A 15,326-nucleotide genomic window follows, 5' to 3' on the forward strand; every position below is an offset into this window, starting at 1 on the left:
ACACCATGCTGGTCTATCAATCCTTTCCTCTCCTACCTGATGGACATCTTTGAGTAACTTTGGCTTCATTTTCTAGTAAAGCACAATCCTATCCATCGCCTTCCAAACAATTCCTGCCTTGAGCATCTTCCTAACTAGTGTTGGAAATGGTTCTGTTTATCACTTCTAAATGACGTTGAAACACTGCTAATAACATCAACTCCTGAATGCTTTTCCTCAAAGGCATTGTAAGTGGCCACTGAGGTCTTCACTTAACCCAGTGTCTAAAACAGAGAAAATCCTATTTCCTCACAACAAATTATAGATTTGTTCTCTGTCTGCAGCCTTCCTACCTACTTTTGGTTTTATAGATAGGGGAAATAGCATCAATTCAACAGATGATACTGATACAAGACCAAAAAAATAGTGCTGCCCTCAAGAAGCTTATACTCTACTCTGACTATACAACACATATCTACTATCTATCTATCTATCTATCTATCATCTATCCATCCATCCATCTATATCCATATCTATATCTATATCTATCTATCTATCTATCTATCTATCTATATATATATATATATATAATATTCACATTGTACTGGGCTATAGCACAATGTTCAAGGTAATTTGGTGGGTGGCACTAACAACTAGGGAGGCAGGAAAAGCCTCTTGTAGGAAGTAGTACCTGAGCTACATTTAATATTCATCCATTTCAATCATGGTGGACTCTTCAAGACCCCATTTGGGGTATTCTTGGCAGAGATAATTTCGGTGGTTTGCCATTTGCTTCTTCAGCTCATTTTACAGATGAGGAGATTGAGGGCAAACAAGGTTAAATGACTAGTCCAGAGTCTCCCAGCTAATGAATGCCTGAAGTCAGATTTGAAGTCAAATGGATGAGTCTCCTGACTAGGCCGATTTCCCCCTCTGGCTGCCCCTGTGCTTAGAGAGAAGTTAAGGATTCCAGGCCGAAGGAGGAGTGCATTCCATGCACTAGGGGAGCTCATAGAATTTAGGCAGCTAGGTGGCCCAGGGGATAAAGTGCTGGACCTGGAGTCAGGAGCACCTTTCTAACTAGGTGACCCTGGGATAGTCACTTCACCCTGTTTATCTCAATTTCCTCATCTGTAAAATGAGCTGGAGAAGCTAATGGGTAAGCCACTACAAGTACTTTTGCCAAGAAAATTCCAAATGAGGTCACCAAGAGTTAGTCACAAATGAACAACTATACTTTAAGGTGCCCTAAGGATGGAAATCATCACAGCAAAAAGGACCTGGACCTGGGATTTAATTGGTAGAAGAGACCCCCAGATGATGATATTTTTGATTTATAGTCTTAAAGCCTTTTCTAAGGCATCGGGAACTTAAGTGATTTGCCCAGGGCCACAGCCAGGACTTGAACCCAGATCTTCCTGGTTCCGAGGTCATCTTGACTCCCACTGCCTCTCCACACATACTTGAAATAGAAAAATTGGTCCTCCTGGGAGTCCCTCTTAATCCAGGTCCAATTCTGTACATATAATACAGAGCAGAACATAATGATAGCATTTGAAAAAAAGAAACAACACAAAAAACCCCACCAACATTAATTGAATTTCTTTTCCTGACAGGGAAGAAAAACCAATAGAAGTCAGTAAACTAGGGAGAAAATTTGTTGCCCCCTGGTGGGGAACAATTTCATGAAGCTTTCTGGGTTTGGGGAAAAGGATGGTGGCATAAATGCCATCATGATGTTGCCTCAAAGTAGAAAAGATCATAGAATTTAGACCTATAAAGACATCAAAAATCAACTAGTCTGGCCTTCTTATTTTACAGATGTGGAACTGGGGTCCAGAGGAGTCCCATCACCCAGAGGAGCTAAATGATGAATCTTTGCCTCCCAAAGCAGCTCACAGCCCCTCATCTCTCACATTCCTCCTTTTACCTGCACCTAGTTCAAGTCTTCACGTCTGGCAGTGGCCTCCAGAGATATCTCTCCCCTCTAGGAGCCATCATTCATATAGCTTCTAAAGTGATCATCTTAATGCTCTGGTCAAACGCTACCATTCTCCTGCTCAAGAAGCATCTCAGGTTCCCTTTTGTCTCTAGGATAAAACTCAAAATCTTCTGTCTGGATTCAATGGTTCTCAATAGCCTGTCTCCAACCTCTCTTTTCAAAATGATTTTACATTACTCCCCCTCACATACTCTTTTTTCAGCTAAACTCACAACTTGTGTCTCGTATTTGTTGTTCTTGAGTCACATCTGACTCTTTGTGACCCCATTTGGGGTTCTCTTGGCAAAGATACTGGAGCAGTTTGTCATTTGTTTCTCCCACAAATCTTACAGATGAGTAAACTGAGCCAAATAGGGTGAAGTGACTTAGACAGGGTCACACAGCTACTAAGTGTCAGAAACCAGATTTGAACTCAGGTCTTTTTGACTCCTGGGCTAGCATTCCACTGAGCCACCTAGTTGTCCTAAGAATCAAACTTCAGGTTTCCCAGTCCCTAGTTTGATGCAGGTGAAAAACATGCCATGGGATTGTACATTTAGAACTGGAAAAGAACTTGAAAATTCTCTAAGATTGTGGAAGATCTACAATATCTAAGATCAAATGGAATAATATTTGTAAAATATATAGCACATAAGGACACGTAGTAGGTCCTCAATTAATGCTTGATCCCTTCCTCTCTAATCAAACTCACTCTTTGTTGCGGATAAAGACACTGAGACCCAAGGAGTTGGGGGGCAAAAATGGCAGCAAGTAATAAGTGGGAGGCAGCAAGTCCACTAGAGTCAAGGGACCTAAGCTTGAGGTCTTGCTCCTGCTCTAATACGAGTTCAAATATAATCCATGTTTCATCACCTTGGGTTTTGAAGTCCTCCATTATAAATTAAAGGTGGCACTGGATGACCCCCAAGGTAACACTGGGACCCTTCTCCTCCTTGGCAGTCCCCTAGACTCTCTTCCTACAACAAGGAGGGAAGGTGGCATGTAGGGTAACGGGACAGGGGAAATCGGCCACTTCTGATTGCTCTGCAGACATTTCAGAGCTACAAGGATAGGACTCATTTTCCTTCAAGAGGAGAGAATTCAGAAAGTTGTTTTTCCTGGGGCTGGTTCAAGGCTCTTTTAACAAGGGATCCTAGCAGGAAATCCAACCTTCATGTTAACAAGGAAACAAGCCTCTGTTGTCTTAAACATTTTCTTTCCTCCCCTTTTTTTTCAGACCCCACAGACCAGTTTACAGCAGAGCCAGTAATTGAAAATGGAGTCGGATGGATAAAATGAACAGATAAAATGAACAAATAAAGCTAGAAGCAGTTGGGAAGGAGCTCAGCCAAAGTTCATCCATTCCAAACTTTCCAAACGGCTGCCAGACCCTTATCCCTGCTGAATGCAGATTGCACATTTTTCCCCTCCAATTACTGGAAAAATTATCGGAGAACATCCAACCCATTTTGCAAAAATTTGATGAGACTTTCTTCTTTACATCGGGCAAAGAGCCCTGGAACGAGAGTCATAAGACCTGGGTTCAAGTTCTGACTTAGTTGCTTTGGGACTCTAGAGAAAGTCAGTTTCTTTTTCAACCTCAGGTCCCTTATTTGTAAAATGGCTGAAATAATATTTTTATCTTGTATCACAGGTCACAAAGTTAAAAATGTCACTTCTTAGGAGAGCCCAAGGATGGTTGCAGAGCATGGGCAGGTAAGATTGCTTAGTCAAAGGAAAGATCCACCCATGGGTTTTATCTGTGGACCTCTTGCTTCCCCCAGATAAACGGAAGCTTACAGAGAGTGAGGAGGGTCTCTTTTGTCTTTAAAAGCTAAACACTTAGCACAGTGCCCCAAATAGAATAAGCCTGCACTTATCTATAATATATAACATAATTCTATATATAAATGAATCACATATAATTATGATATACAACAGTAGATAATATATAGTGTAACATATGTGAATATGTATATGTATATACTGGGTGTGAATACATATAAAATACATACATAGATATATGTACCTAAACATAGATACACAATTCTCTAAGATCATGGGGCAGTTGGGTGGTTTAGTGGATAGAGAGCTGACCCTGGAGTTAGGGAGAGTCTTCTTACTGAGTTCAAATCTGGCTTTAGATACTTACTAGATGTGTGACTCTGGGCAAGTCACTTACCTCTGTTTGCTTCAGTTTCCTCTTCTGTAGAGGAAGCAAATGGCAAACCACTCCAGCATCTTTGCCAAGAAAACTGCAATGGGGTCAAGAAGAGTTGGACATGACTGAAAACAAATGAACGACAAACAACAAATATATGTACATAAACAAACACACACACGGACACAAAAACCATCTCTGTTCTCAAGGAAGGTAAAATCCTATGGAATGACTGTTGCATGGATAACAGATCGATATGAACCTTGAGTCATCACTTCCTTAGGTTGGAATTAAGGCAAATACAGTGAATGTGAATTTTTCCTATCAGGGAGGCCCAGATTAGAGGAAACACACACTAATAGCAGAAAGAGCCCTGGGACACTGGCTCTCAGACCCCCAGAACAGTAATTAACTCCCTTTGAACACTTGCCTTGGGGTTGAGAAGCCTCACCAAAGTGGTCCGAGCAGCTGAGCCCAGCCATCCCATCTCTCTGGGGTCACCTTGCCACAGGCCTTCTGGCCCAGCATACTCCTCTCTTTTAGTTCCACTTCTTATCCTGTGACCACTAAGGAAATCCACAGAACCATTATTTTGGGGAAGGCTGCCCTGTGGACCAACTCATCTAGGCCAGTACACCCTTCTCTGGATCACATCCCCGGTCCATTCTATCCTCCTGTGTCCCTATTTGTCTTGTGAACCTCTTTGAATAAAAGCTCCTTGGGGGCAAACTCATTTTTGAATTTGTATTCCCAGAGTTTGGTTCAGTGTCCACTTAATAAGTGCTCATTGACTCAAGTTTACTGACTCACCACTTATTAAGAACCTTCTTTGAGTCTGGCTCCCAGCTAAGCACTAGAGATAGAAGACACAAATCAGTTCTTGCTCTCAAGGATCTCATGGTAAAAAGGGGGAAACAAGGTAAAGTAACTATGTACAAACAAAATTGGTTCTTCAGTGGCATCTGATGCTTCCTGACCCCATTTGGATTTTCTTGGCAAAGATACTGAAGTGCTTTTATCCATTTCTATCTCCAACTCATTTTGCAGATGAGGAAACTGAGGCAAACAGGGTGAAGTGACTTGCCCAAACAGGGTTACACAGCTACTAAGTAAGGGTCAGGGGATGGATTTGAACTCAGATCTTCCTGACTCTAGGTCAGGTCCTCTTTCCACAGTGCTTCCTAGCAGCCTATGAATAAGGTATAGATAAGATAAATTGGAGATCATTAACAGGAAATACACTATTATTAAAGAGGAATCAGAAAAGGTCTCTTCTAGAAAGTGAGGTTTTTGTTGGGGTTTGAAGGAAGCCAAGACCAGAGGCCAGAGCATAGAGAATCTATTTCAGAGAAAATGCCCCCAAGGTACATTCCTTCTTTACTTGTTAGTTGTGGAATCCTGATAAGCCTCTTAACCCTCTGAATCTCAGTTTATTCATCTACAAAATAGTCACTTCCACCTCCTACTTCTCAGGATTTTCATGAGGAATTTGCCTTATAAACTATAAAGAACGACATAAATATTAGGTGTTCTACCAATGGCCACTGCCTTTCTGAAATCATAAATTGTTCCTTACTTCTGAGATTTCTTCTTGCCTTTCTTTTCTCTCTGTTTACTACAGGGATGCTTTAAAGTCCAGATTACTATTTAAGGATAGAAATCTCTTCAGAATGAAATCTCCCTCAGTATCTTTTCCTGGTGTATTCAGATCTAGTTGTAATTTCTATGTTACATTCTCCCCAGGGGAAAAAGAGGACTTGAAATTCAGAGCAATTCAAATGGGACCCACAGCTACTTCCCTTTGACTGGAGTCAACCAACTTGTAAGAAAAAAGACATCTTTGTAAAGAAAAAAACATCATGGAACCCAAGGCAAGAGAGTCCCATGGGGATTGGTACTCACCAGTTAAATTAGCAGAGTTGGCAAGCATTTACAAGAAACAGAAAGCTCAGTCTTGGGAGAGCTTTATCATTCGCCTTTATCCCCAGCCCTCTGAATAGCTGCAGATTTTTAGCTTGACCCAAATGACCTTTAAGGTTCCTTTAGACTTTAATTCAATGATTCTATGACCTTTGTTGGAATCCCCCAAGTCCCTTTCCTCTCATGATTAGACTACAATCTCACTGACAGAATTGTAGAAGAATAACAAAACTGGCCAGCATAGAATAGTCCAGAAAGTTATTGAAAAATAGAGTGTCAATAGTATGAAAAAAGCATTGACTCGGACAAGGGTTCAAATCCTGTTTCTGGCACTTCCCTGTGTTACCTTATATAAGTCATATCATCTCCCTGAATCTCAGCTTCCTCATCTGTAAAATGGGGGGATGCAGGAAACGGTTAGATTGTCTCTGAGCTTCAATCCTAGGATCTTAATGTAGGGTGTGTGTGTGTGTGTGTGTGTGTGTGTGTGTGTGTGTGTGTGTGTGTGTGTGTGTGTGTGTATTTAAAGACATAAAATAAAATATAGAGGATTACTGAGGAAACCAAAAATATTGAAATCCAATTATCAATCCTTGGTGAAGAACCCTGGCCCTAGATTCGTGCATTTATGGATGCATTCAGTATTGTCAAGTAATCTAGAATCTGAGTGACTTCCCTGAGCTTCTCCAAGGATCAGAAAGTGAAAGGACCCAGAACAGATTTCTCCAGGCTCCCTCCTCCACCATCCCCAAGATTATAAACTTCCACCCAGAAATTTTTTTCTCTTTCAGGCCCTGTGTTTCTTTTTGTCTCTTTGTTCAATCTTTGTTAGATTCCCCAAAACACTGACCTATGACCAAGGGAGAGAATCAATCATAGACCCAGGAACATCAGAGCTGGAAGGGACTTCAAGGGGAATCTAATCCAACTTCCATTTGAACAACTCTACATCATATCTTGCAAAGGGCCATCTACCATTTCCTTGAAGGCCTTCAAGGAGAAGGTTACTTCTTTGGAGGCTATCTCCTCTAGTTGGAGAGCTCATTCTAGTTATCAGGTGGGGGGTGCTAGGGAATGCCAGTGGGCATGGATCACTGGGCCTGGAATCATGAAAACTCCTGATCCTGAGTTCAAATCCAGATTTCTTGACTGGGCACCACATTTTAGGAAGTACAGTGATCCTCTTGTCAAAGTTTCAGGTACTTTCTAACTGAGTGATCCTGGGCTGGCCACTTAACCCTGTGTGCCTCAGTTCCTCACCTTTAAATAATGCCACTCTAGATGAACAGATATCTACATATATATATATATATGCATATATATATACATATGCATACTTGGACATATATAGAAAGATGATAGATTGATAGAGGAGAGAAAGAGATGAGAAATAGGAATGAGGGATGAATAAAGCTTTGATTCCTTGCCATGTGCCAGATACTGGGCTGAGCAATGGAAAGGCAAATACAGGAAAGGAGCCAGGAACCTTCTACATCAGGGATGAGGACCATTCTGCCCAGGGGCCATGAAATTATTTGGTCTGGAGCTGCCACAGTAACCACAGGCAGGACTCAAAATTTAATGAATCCAAAAACTTTTAAGGAGTGAATAATATTTGACCAAATATAGCAGGCTAATGTTATTATAAATATCTAGATGGCCCTTGGAATAAAAAAGGTTACCTATCTCAGCTCTAGAAAGTAAGTGTCTAAAGTAAAACAGATCCAGAAGAAAAGGGGGTAAGGAGGTTGGTAAGGAAAAGGAGTCATGCAGCTCTGTCTCTGGAACCCCACTCCCAGATCTGTCTCTTGGGGCTAATCAAAACAGCTTAAAACCTCTTCCATGTGACAGCTCTTTAAAGACTAAAGAGAAGATAGGTCTGTTTACTTAAGTCTTCCCTTTTCCAAGTAACAAATAGGCTAGAGATCTAGGAGTCATGCTTTACTTTTCTCTCTCACCCACATTTCATCTCCAACCAATGGCCAAGTTTTGTCAGTTCAGCCTCCCAGGATAAGATAGAGTCCCTAATTGGTCTGCCCTCTTCTATTCTTTCTCCCTAATCCATCATATAGTTGTCAAAATAACCTTCCTAAGGCACAACTCTGACTAAGCCATTCCCCTCCTCAAAAACCATCTGTAGCTTCCTATTGCCTCTATAAAATCCAGACTCCCTAGGCTAGTATCAAGGGACTCACCATCAGAATCAAATTTGCCTTTCTGATCTTGTTTCTCATTAATTCCCTATACAATCTCTCTATATTCTTAGCCAGAGCAGCTACCAGAACTCATTTCTTTCCATCTTTCCTCCATGTCTAGAACTCACACACCTTCCATCTCTGCCTATCCAAGGCCTTTCTCAGAGGTCAACTCCTTCCTTATTTCTTCAGCTAAAAGTACTTTCCCTTCATGTGTGAAACAATTGGAGTTGAGAGTCAGTGGTAGGACAAACAAATGTCTATCAGGTTAAATTGGCAGCTTTCACTCAAGGGCCTATGCACCACAGGAAGAGCACCACATGTGGCTCAAATCTAGACTCTGTAATTTATTATTATTATTAATATTGATCAAGTCAATTCATGTAACTTTCGTGAGCTTCTTTTTCCTCATCTGTAGCATGTGTGGGAAAATAGCAAGGTTAGATGATTGCCAAAGTTCCTCCCAGTTTTAAAATGAGTGAATCTCAATTCACTTAGCCTAGTCATAGATTTAGAACCAAAAGGGACCTTTGAAGTCATTGTTTGACAGTTCCCTTGTCTTACAGAAGAGGAATCAGAGGCCTATCACTGACAAATGAGCCATTCTGGCCAAAACACACAAGAAATAAGTCATCTTGTTCAATACAATGCTTCTTGGCTTGACCCCTGCTGGAAGCCTTTCTAGATCTCCAAGACCTTCTGGGAATTGCACCCTGTTTGTGTGGACTTAGAGAACCGTCAGCTGCCTCCATAGCCATATAAGTAAGATTTTAGTGGATTGTGAAGTATAAAATTCCATTTTTTAAGACTCTCCTCTTTGAATGGTGCTAGGCCTTTGACCCACCAGAGTCATAAATCACATAATAAAAGTTTGCCACTCCCTTCTGGGGCAAGCCATTGAGGGTCCTAGAAGGTCTTCAGGCTCTAAAATCACCCACACACCCAAATCCTATTAAACCCTCTTCTGTCCAGTGACTGATCCCGAAAAGATACCAAGAGAGCAATTGGTTCACTCAAATAGCAGATTGTTGAGAGGTTTTTGAGCTAAGAATGGGAGTTAGAAAAATTCCATGTCCTTGGGCCTTAGGTCAAAAGAAGAGAAGAGTCCACAACTTGACCTTCCACCTCAGAAAGGTTGTTAATACCTGTACTAAGGTTTTGGGGGTTTTTCCTAAAGTATCTGTCCTTAGGTTCTGAAGGATTTAAGTCCTGCGGTGCTGCTCATATTGAAAAGAACAATCTTTCCTCTCTCATTCTCTTCTCTGTCTAAGTCTCTCTGTCTCTCTTTCTCCCCCTCCTTCTTCTCTCTCCTCATCCCTCTTCCCTCTTTCCCCCCCTTTCCCCCTCTCTCTTTCTTTGTCTCTTTCTCCTCTTTCCTCCTCCTCCTCCCCCTTCTTCCTCTTCTTCTTTCTTGTTTGTCCCTCTCCGCTTTCCCTTTTCTTTCTTTCTCTTCCTCTTCTCTTTCTTTCTATTAGACTGTTGATTCTCACACAATATCTAGCAGTGTACTCTTCACACAGTAAGAAACACACCACTGAAGACTTAAGAAGATCTGGGTTCAAATTCTATCTCAGAGACCAACTAGATAAAACACTGAGTCAATTAACTTCACTAAGCTTCAGCTTCCCCATCTGTAAAAAGTAAATATTAATAGCACCTACCTTACAGGGTATTATAAGAATCCACTATGTATAAGAATGCTTTGTATAAGTTTAAGGGATAAATGAATGATAGCTATCATCAATAAATGTTATAATTATTCTGTCATGAGATCAAGGAATCAATCAGCAAGTATTTATTAAGTGCCTACTATGTGCCAGTTACATATTATATAGATAGGTGGCTAGGTGGCACAGTGGATAAAGCACTGGCCCTGGAGTCAGGAGTACCTGGGTTCAAATCCAGTCTCAGACACTTAATAATTACCTAGTTGTGTGGCCTTGGGCAAGCCACTTAACCTGATTTGCCTTGCAAAAACCTAAAAAAACAAAAACAAAACCCAAAAACATAATATATAGATAGGCTTCAGAATTTTGGTTAAGTCCTGTCTTCTGTCACATACTGATGATGAACCTGGTCAAGTCATTTAAACCTCACTGGATCTCAGTTTCCCCAATTATAAAATGATAGAGTTGGACATAATGTCTTCTCAGGCCATTTGAGCTCTATATTTGCCCTCAAAGGATTGTATTTTAAGTCCAGATTCTCAGTATACTATGTGGCTGTGCCTCTACCGTAGGGTCTTTCATGCTTCCCTTTTGTCATGTGAAACCATCCCTAGTCCCCCACCCTCTGGGTCTTTCCAAGGCCAAATCCTTCTTCCAGTGAGTCCTGAATTACACTTAGCTCTAAATACAGATGTGAATATAAAACTAGAATAACAGGCAGTGAGATAAAGAAGGTACCAGAGATGTAGGCGGCATTTACATTTTAAAAGTTCACATGTAAAAGCATAGGCTTATCAGATTGTACATTTATAGAGAGGTTTCTAAATGTAAACTTGGAAAAGATGAATGATAAATCTATTCAGAAACATCTATGTTACATAGCCCAGGTATCAAGGATCAATGGATCAAGATAAGTGTGCTTCAGTTTGTTATTAGCATGCAAGGATAGGAGCATTAAATGGAGAAAGACAGAGAGTCAGAGAGACAAAGAGAGAGAGAGAAAAACAGAGAGAGAGAGAGAGAGAGAGAGAGAGAGAGAGAGAGAGAGAGAGAGAGAGAGAGAGAATAATAATCAAGTTTTGCAGACACCAAGCAGGAAGCAACAGAAAAGGGGTGAAAGGAGAATAAACAACACACAAAGAGAAGTCCAAATCCCTTGCCTTTCCCTAAGGATGCTCTGGGGAAATGCTTTTCCTGCAAATCAGAGTATGAAATTCATATTTCCTGAATTCTAACCCTACTTGGCTACTACCTGTGTAACCTTATTCAAACACTTCTCTGGACTTCAATTTTCTTATGTATTAAATGAAAATACTGAATGAGTTCATCTCTAAGGTTCCTTCCAGTTCTAAATCCTATGAAACACTATAATCATGATTATGCTGGTAAATTTGTAACTATCAGCACTCCCAATCCCCTTCTAAAAAGCATATACATAGCATACTTTTAAGTTGAATCTATACATACTGTCAACATTTTCTCCATTACTTTCTTAAGTCTAGGCAGTTAACAAAATAATAAATCAAGCCCTAATGTGGGGGGCTAATTTTTAAGAAATAAATGCTAACTGGAAAATTTAATAATTGGCTCTCAGTCTGGCTCCAAAATACCCTTGATTCTGATCAAAGGCTGAGAGTTCAAGTTGGAAGCTGGACCTTAGGAGAGTAATTGTCCTACCTTAAATTCAGAGTTGGAAGGAACCTTAGAGGTCATCTAATTTAATCATCTCATTTTACAGATGAGGGAACTTAGCCCCAGACAGACTGGGACTTTCCCAGGATCACAAATGAAATAAGTATCAGGGGTCACATTTGAACCCAGATCCTCTAACTTCCCTCATCCCCATCTCCTGGCTTCCTTGGTCTCCTTCAAGCCAAAGCTCAAATCCCTCTAAGATGCCTTTCTTGGTCTTTCCACTGCTAATACCTTCCTTCTGTGATTATTACACTGCGTATATTTTGAATGTACAGTTCTTCGCACTTTGCCTATCCTAATCACCCCTCTCCCCCATTATGATTTGAGCTTCTTGGGAGCAGAAACTGTATTTTCATCTTTTCTACATAATAACCACTTAAGAGTCGAACTTCTGGGGAGAGCCAAGATGGCAGCATGAAGCCAACCTGCTCCTGGAGCCTTTCCCTACCAAAGATAAATGAAGCCTCTGCTCTGGCATCCACACTACAGATCAAGAAACAAGAAAAAGAGAAGATTCAAAGAAGTTTTCAACTGTAGATATCGTGGAGGATCTTCAGCGAAGACCTGTCTTTTGGCGGGGGGGAAGGGGAAGTAAAGTCCAGGAGGCTGGAGAATGGGAAAGCCAGCAGGAGGCTCGTAGACACAGGACAATCAGGTCCTAACAGTTTAACAGCAGCAGAGGTCCTGGCACCTAGAGAGCAAGCCAGCAGAGAGGACTCCAGCCCCAAAGTCTGAACCTGAAAATCCTGGGGTATAAGACGGGACTGGGTCGGGAATAAACCACCATAATAACCACTTATTAAATGCTTATTGACTGTATTGACTGACAAATGAGGAAAATTTTGGCAGATTTATTTCTTATTTTTTGGCCTTCCTTCTCATTTCACTTTAAACACTCTTTAGACCTGGCTTCTTTCTGTGAATGGCAGTAGTTCTTCTCTCTAGGTGAGAGAAGTCAAATTTCTGAAGTCAAGAAGAAAATCATTGGAGAATAAGATAAGGATTAGCAGTAGCAAGGACATAATTAACATCTTGGGCTGTAAACATATAATAATTTAAATCTACTCATTTTCATGACATTCTTCAATGACATAAAACAGTCTAGGGGGCTCATAAGTGGAGAAATCGTATGGCGGTAGTTCCCCCCCACACCCAATAACAAGGATTTACAGATCAGGAACAGCAGAAAGTTGCAGAATTGGGGAGTTGGGATTCTGAGGAAGGAACTAGAGAAACAATTAAGAGGCAGGCCATGAGTCAAGGCTACTTTGAAGACAAATGAAGCCTGGCTGGGGAAAATAGGCTAGAAGAATAGGTTTGGATCATGTATTCACAGAAGATCAATCAGTAATTAATAAGGATGTCTTTCATGTCTATCATGGACCAGGCTCTATGCCATTTGGGGCTGGGGGTACAAATACAAATGACCTAAGCTCTGACTTCTTGGAGAAGACTGAGAACATCTAATGTCTGCTCCTACCATATCTGTCCTCCTCTCTGTAATACTCTTTAGCATCATCACCCACTCTTCTTTCATTCCTTGTGACCACAGAATCCTTACTGAGTCTAAATGCCTTCCTCCAGTTTCTCCTCCCCAAAGCTAAGCTCTCTGCTTACTCCCTTGGTCCATTTTTCTTCTTCCTTTTTTGAGTCTTAGGGGGTCATCCCTACTTTAATTAGCCATCTTTGATTCCACTCCTTCTACTGACTACAAGCAGGCTCCTTCTCACCAAACCTAAAAATGTTGCTCCTTGGCCTTGATCTTTCTACCAAAGTCTTTTTCCTTCTTTTTATTCCTGAATTTTTTGAAAAATGTGTCTATATCAGATTCTTCTGTTTCTTCCCTACTCACCTTCTGCTGCTCAGTCCCGTCTTCTATTTTTTCCCCACCCCAAAAATATAGGTAAATATAAATATGCATATACATGCATTAAATATAACTATGCAAATATTAAATAAATAACTATATATAGTTAGTATAGTTACATGTGAATTTGTTGAGTCATTTCATTCATATATGACTATTCAAGACCCCCTTCTCCAGCTCATTTTACAAATGAGGAAACTGAGGCAAATAGGATTCAGTGACTTGCCCAGGGTCACACAGCTAGGAAGTGCTGAGACCAGAGTTGAACTCAGGAAAATGAATCTGATTCCAAGTCCAGTGCTCTATCACTTTGCCATCAGCTTGTTCCACATGTGGATATGTAGATATGTATATGTGCTATATATACTCTCTACATAAATGTTTACTATATACATCCTACATATAGAGATATGTACATACATAAACTATAAACTATATATGTTATGTATATATATATGTGTGTGTGATTTCTATTTTTCCATATACATATCCACATATATGTGTATAGAGAGATATGTGTGTTCATACATACATATCTCTATATATTCATATAAGAATAGTAGAAATTCCATTGAACTTGAGAAGGCCTACTACATTCAAATTCCAGTTCAGACATTCACTAGCTGTATGACCTTAGTTGAATCATTTAACCTGATTTAAATGAGTTAAACTCAGTTTTATCATCTGTAACAGAAGAATAATGCAACTAGCTTCAGAACTGCTAAAGGGATCAGATGAGAGAGAACATACATAACATAAATTGTTTTTTAATCTTACAGCACAAAATAAACGTCAACTATTATTACTGGAAGACAATGTGGTGTAGTGGATAGGGCACCGGAAAGTACTGGGTTCAAACCCGCCCTCAGATACCCCCTGACCGAGCTGGCCCCAACTTGCAGGGCAGGGGCTGGCCTGTATTGGAGTGAGCTTTCTCAGCCAGAAGCTCCTACACTCTGAAAATTCCAGGTCTATTCTCTGTTTCCTTCTTTTTTGCAATGTGTTTTTATGCCCCTGAATGTTTCTTAAATGAGGGAATGAGCACAGATATGGGTCTGTTATTGGGTTTAATAGAAAGCAAACAGAAAAATAAAAGAATAAAGTCTAATCTGAGCCTGGAATTGAAATCATCCATGTGCATTTTGCAGATGAGCCCTAAATCAAAGGAGAAGAACTCTGCCACCCCATCACCCCCACATCCCCCCGTGTCTGCTCCCCAACTCAAGAGACAGGTCCGAGAAGATCCATCATCCAGAGGAAAAGGTGGAACCTCCCCAGCCCTCCCAAGATGGGGCCTAGTCAATGGTCCTACCTCTCAGGGTCCCGGGTCCAGGTCAGCTTATCCTGACCTCCTTGGCTGCTTCAGGCAGCAGCCTCCCAGGGAGGAACCCCAAGGTGCTCAATTCTTCCAAGGCCTGCTGGTGGCTGTAGCCCAGGACCCCAGGATGGCCTCTGCTGAGTCCCAAGGAGAGAGCTGCGTGTCTGTGCAGAGTCAGAAGCAGAGCCAGGTCCTCCTGCAATCTCCAGGCACAGACCCAAGATATGTAGAGTTGAGGTCGCCATCCGGCAGTGGCTGGCTCCCTGCCATTTTTCTACACCATTCGAGAATGGGGCAAAAGTGCAAAGGCAGGGAACCTTAGGGATAAACCAGGAGCTAGTCTTCCCCCACCCTGATGATTTTTCCACCAGTCCTTGGCTCTGATGGTAGCAATCATATCAATTTTATGCCTATAAATGGATGACTTGGTTGTTGATTTTGAGCATCTTATCTTGCTATTTTTCAAATGAGGAAACTGAGGCACGGTCTGTCTACTCTTATATAGAGGTTCCCAGCTCAAGAGGTCCTCTTTCCCTCTCTCCC

The 15,326-nt window shown here is 41.1% G+C and overlaps 1 protein-coding gene across 1 annotated transcript in view; it reads right to left on the reverse strand.

Moving 5' to 3' along the window:
- PLCL2 (phospholipase C like 2) overlaps window positions 1-14,952 on the reverse strand; it is a 317,611-nt gene extending 302,659 nt beyond the window's left edge. Inside the window, exon 1 of the mRNA XM_074195739.1 lies at window positions 14,778-14,952. The gene's annotated coding sequence lies outside the window, so the exon portion shown is untranslated. The remainder of the gene's footprint in view (window positions 1-14,777) is intronic.
- Window positions 14,953-15,326: the final 374 nt, after the last annotated feature.

The sequence above is a fragment of the Macrotis lagotis genome, chromosome 7, assembly GCF_037893015.1.
Source record: "Macrotis lagotis isolate mMagLag1 chromosome 7, bilby.v1.9.chrom.fasta, whole genome shotgun sequence".
NCBI lineage: Eukaryota > Metazoa > Chordata > Mammalia > Peramelemorphia > Peramelidae > Macrotis > Macrotis lagotis.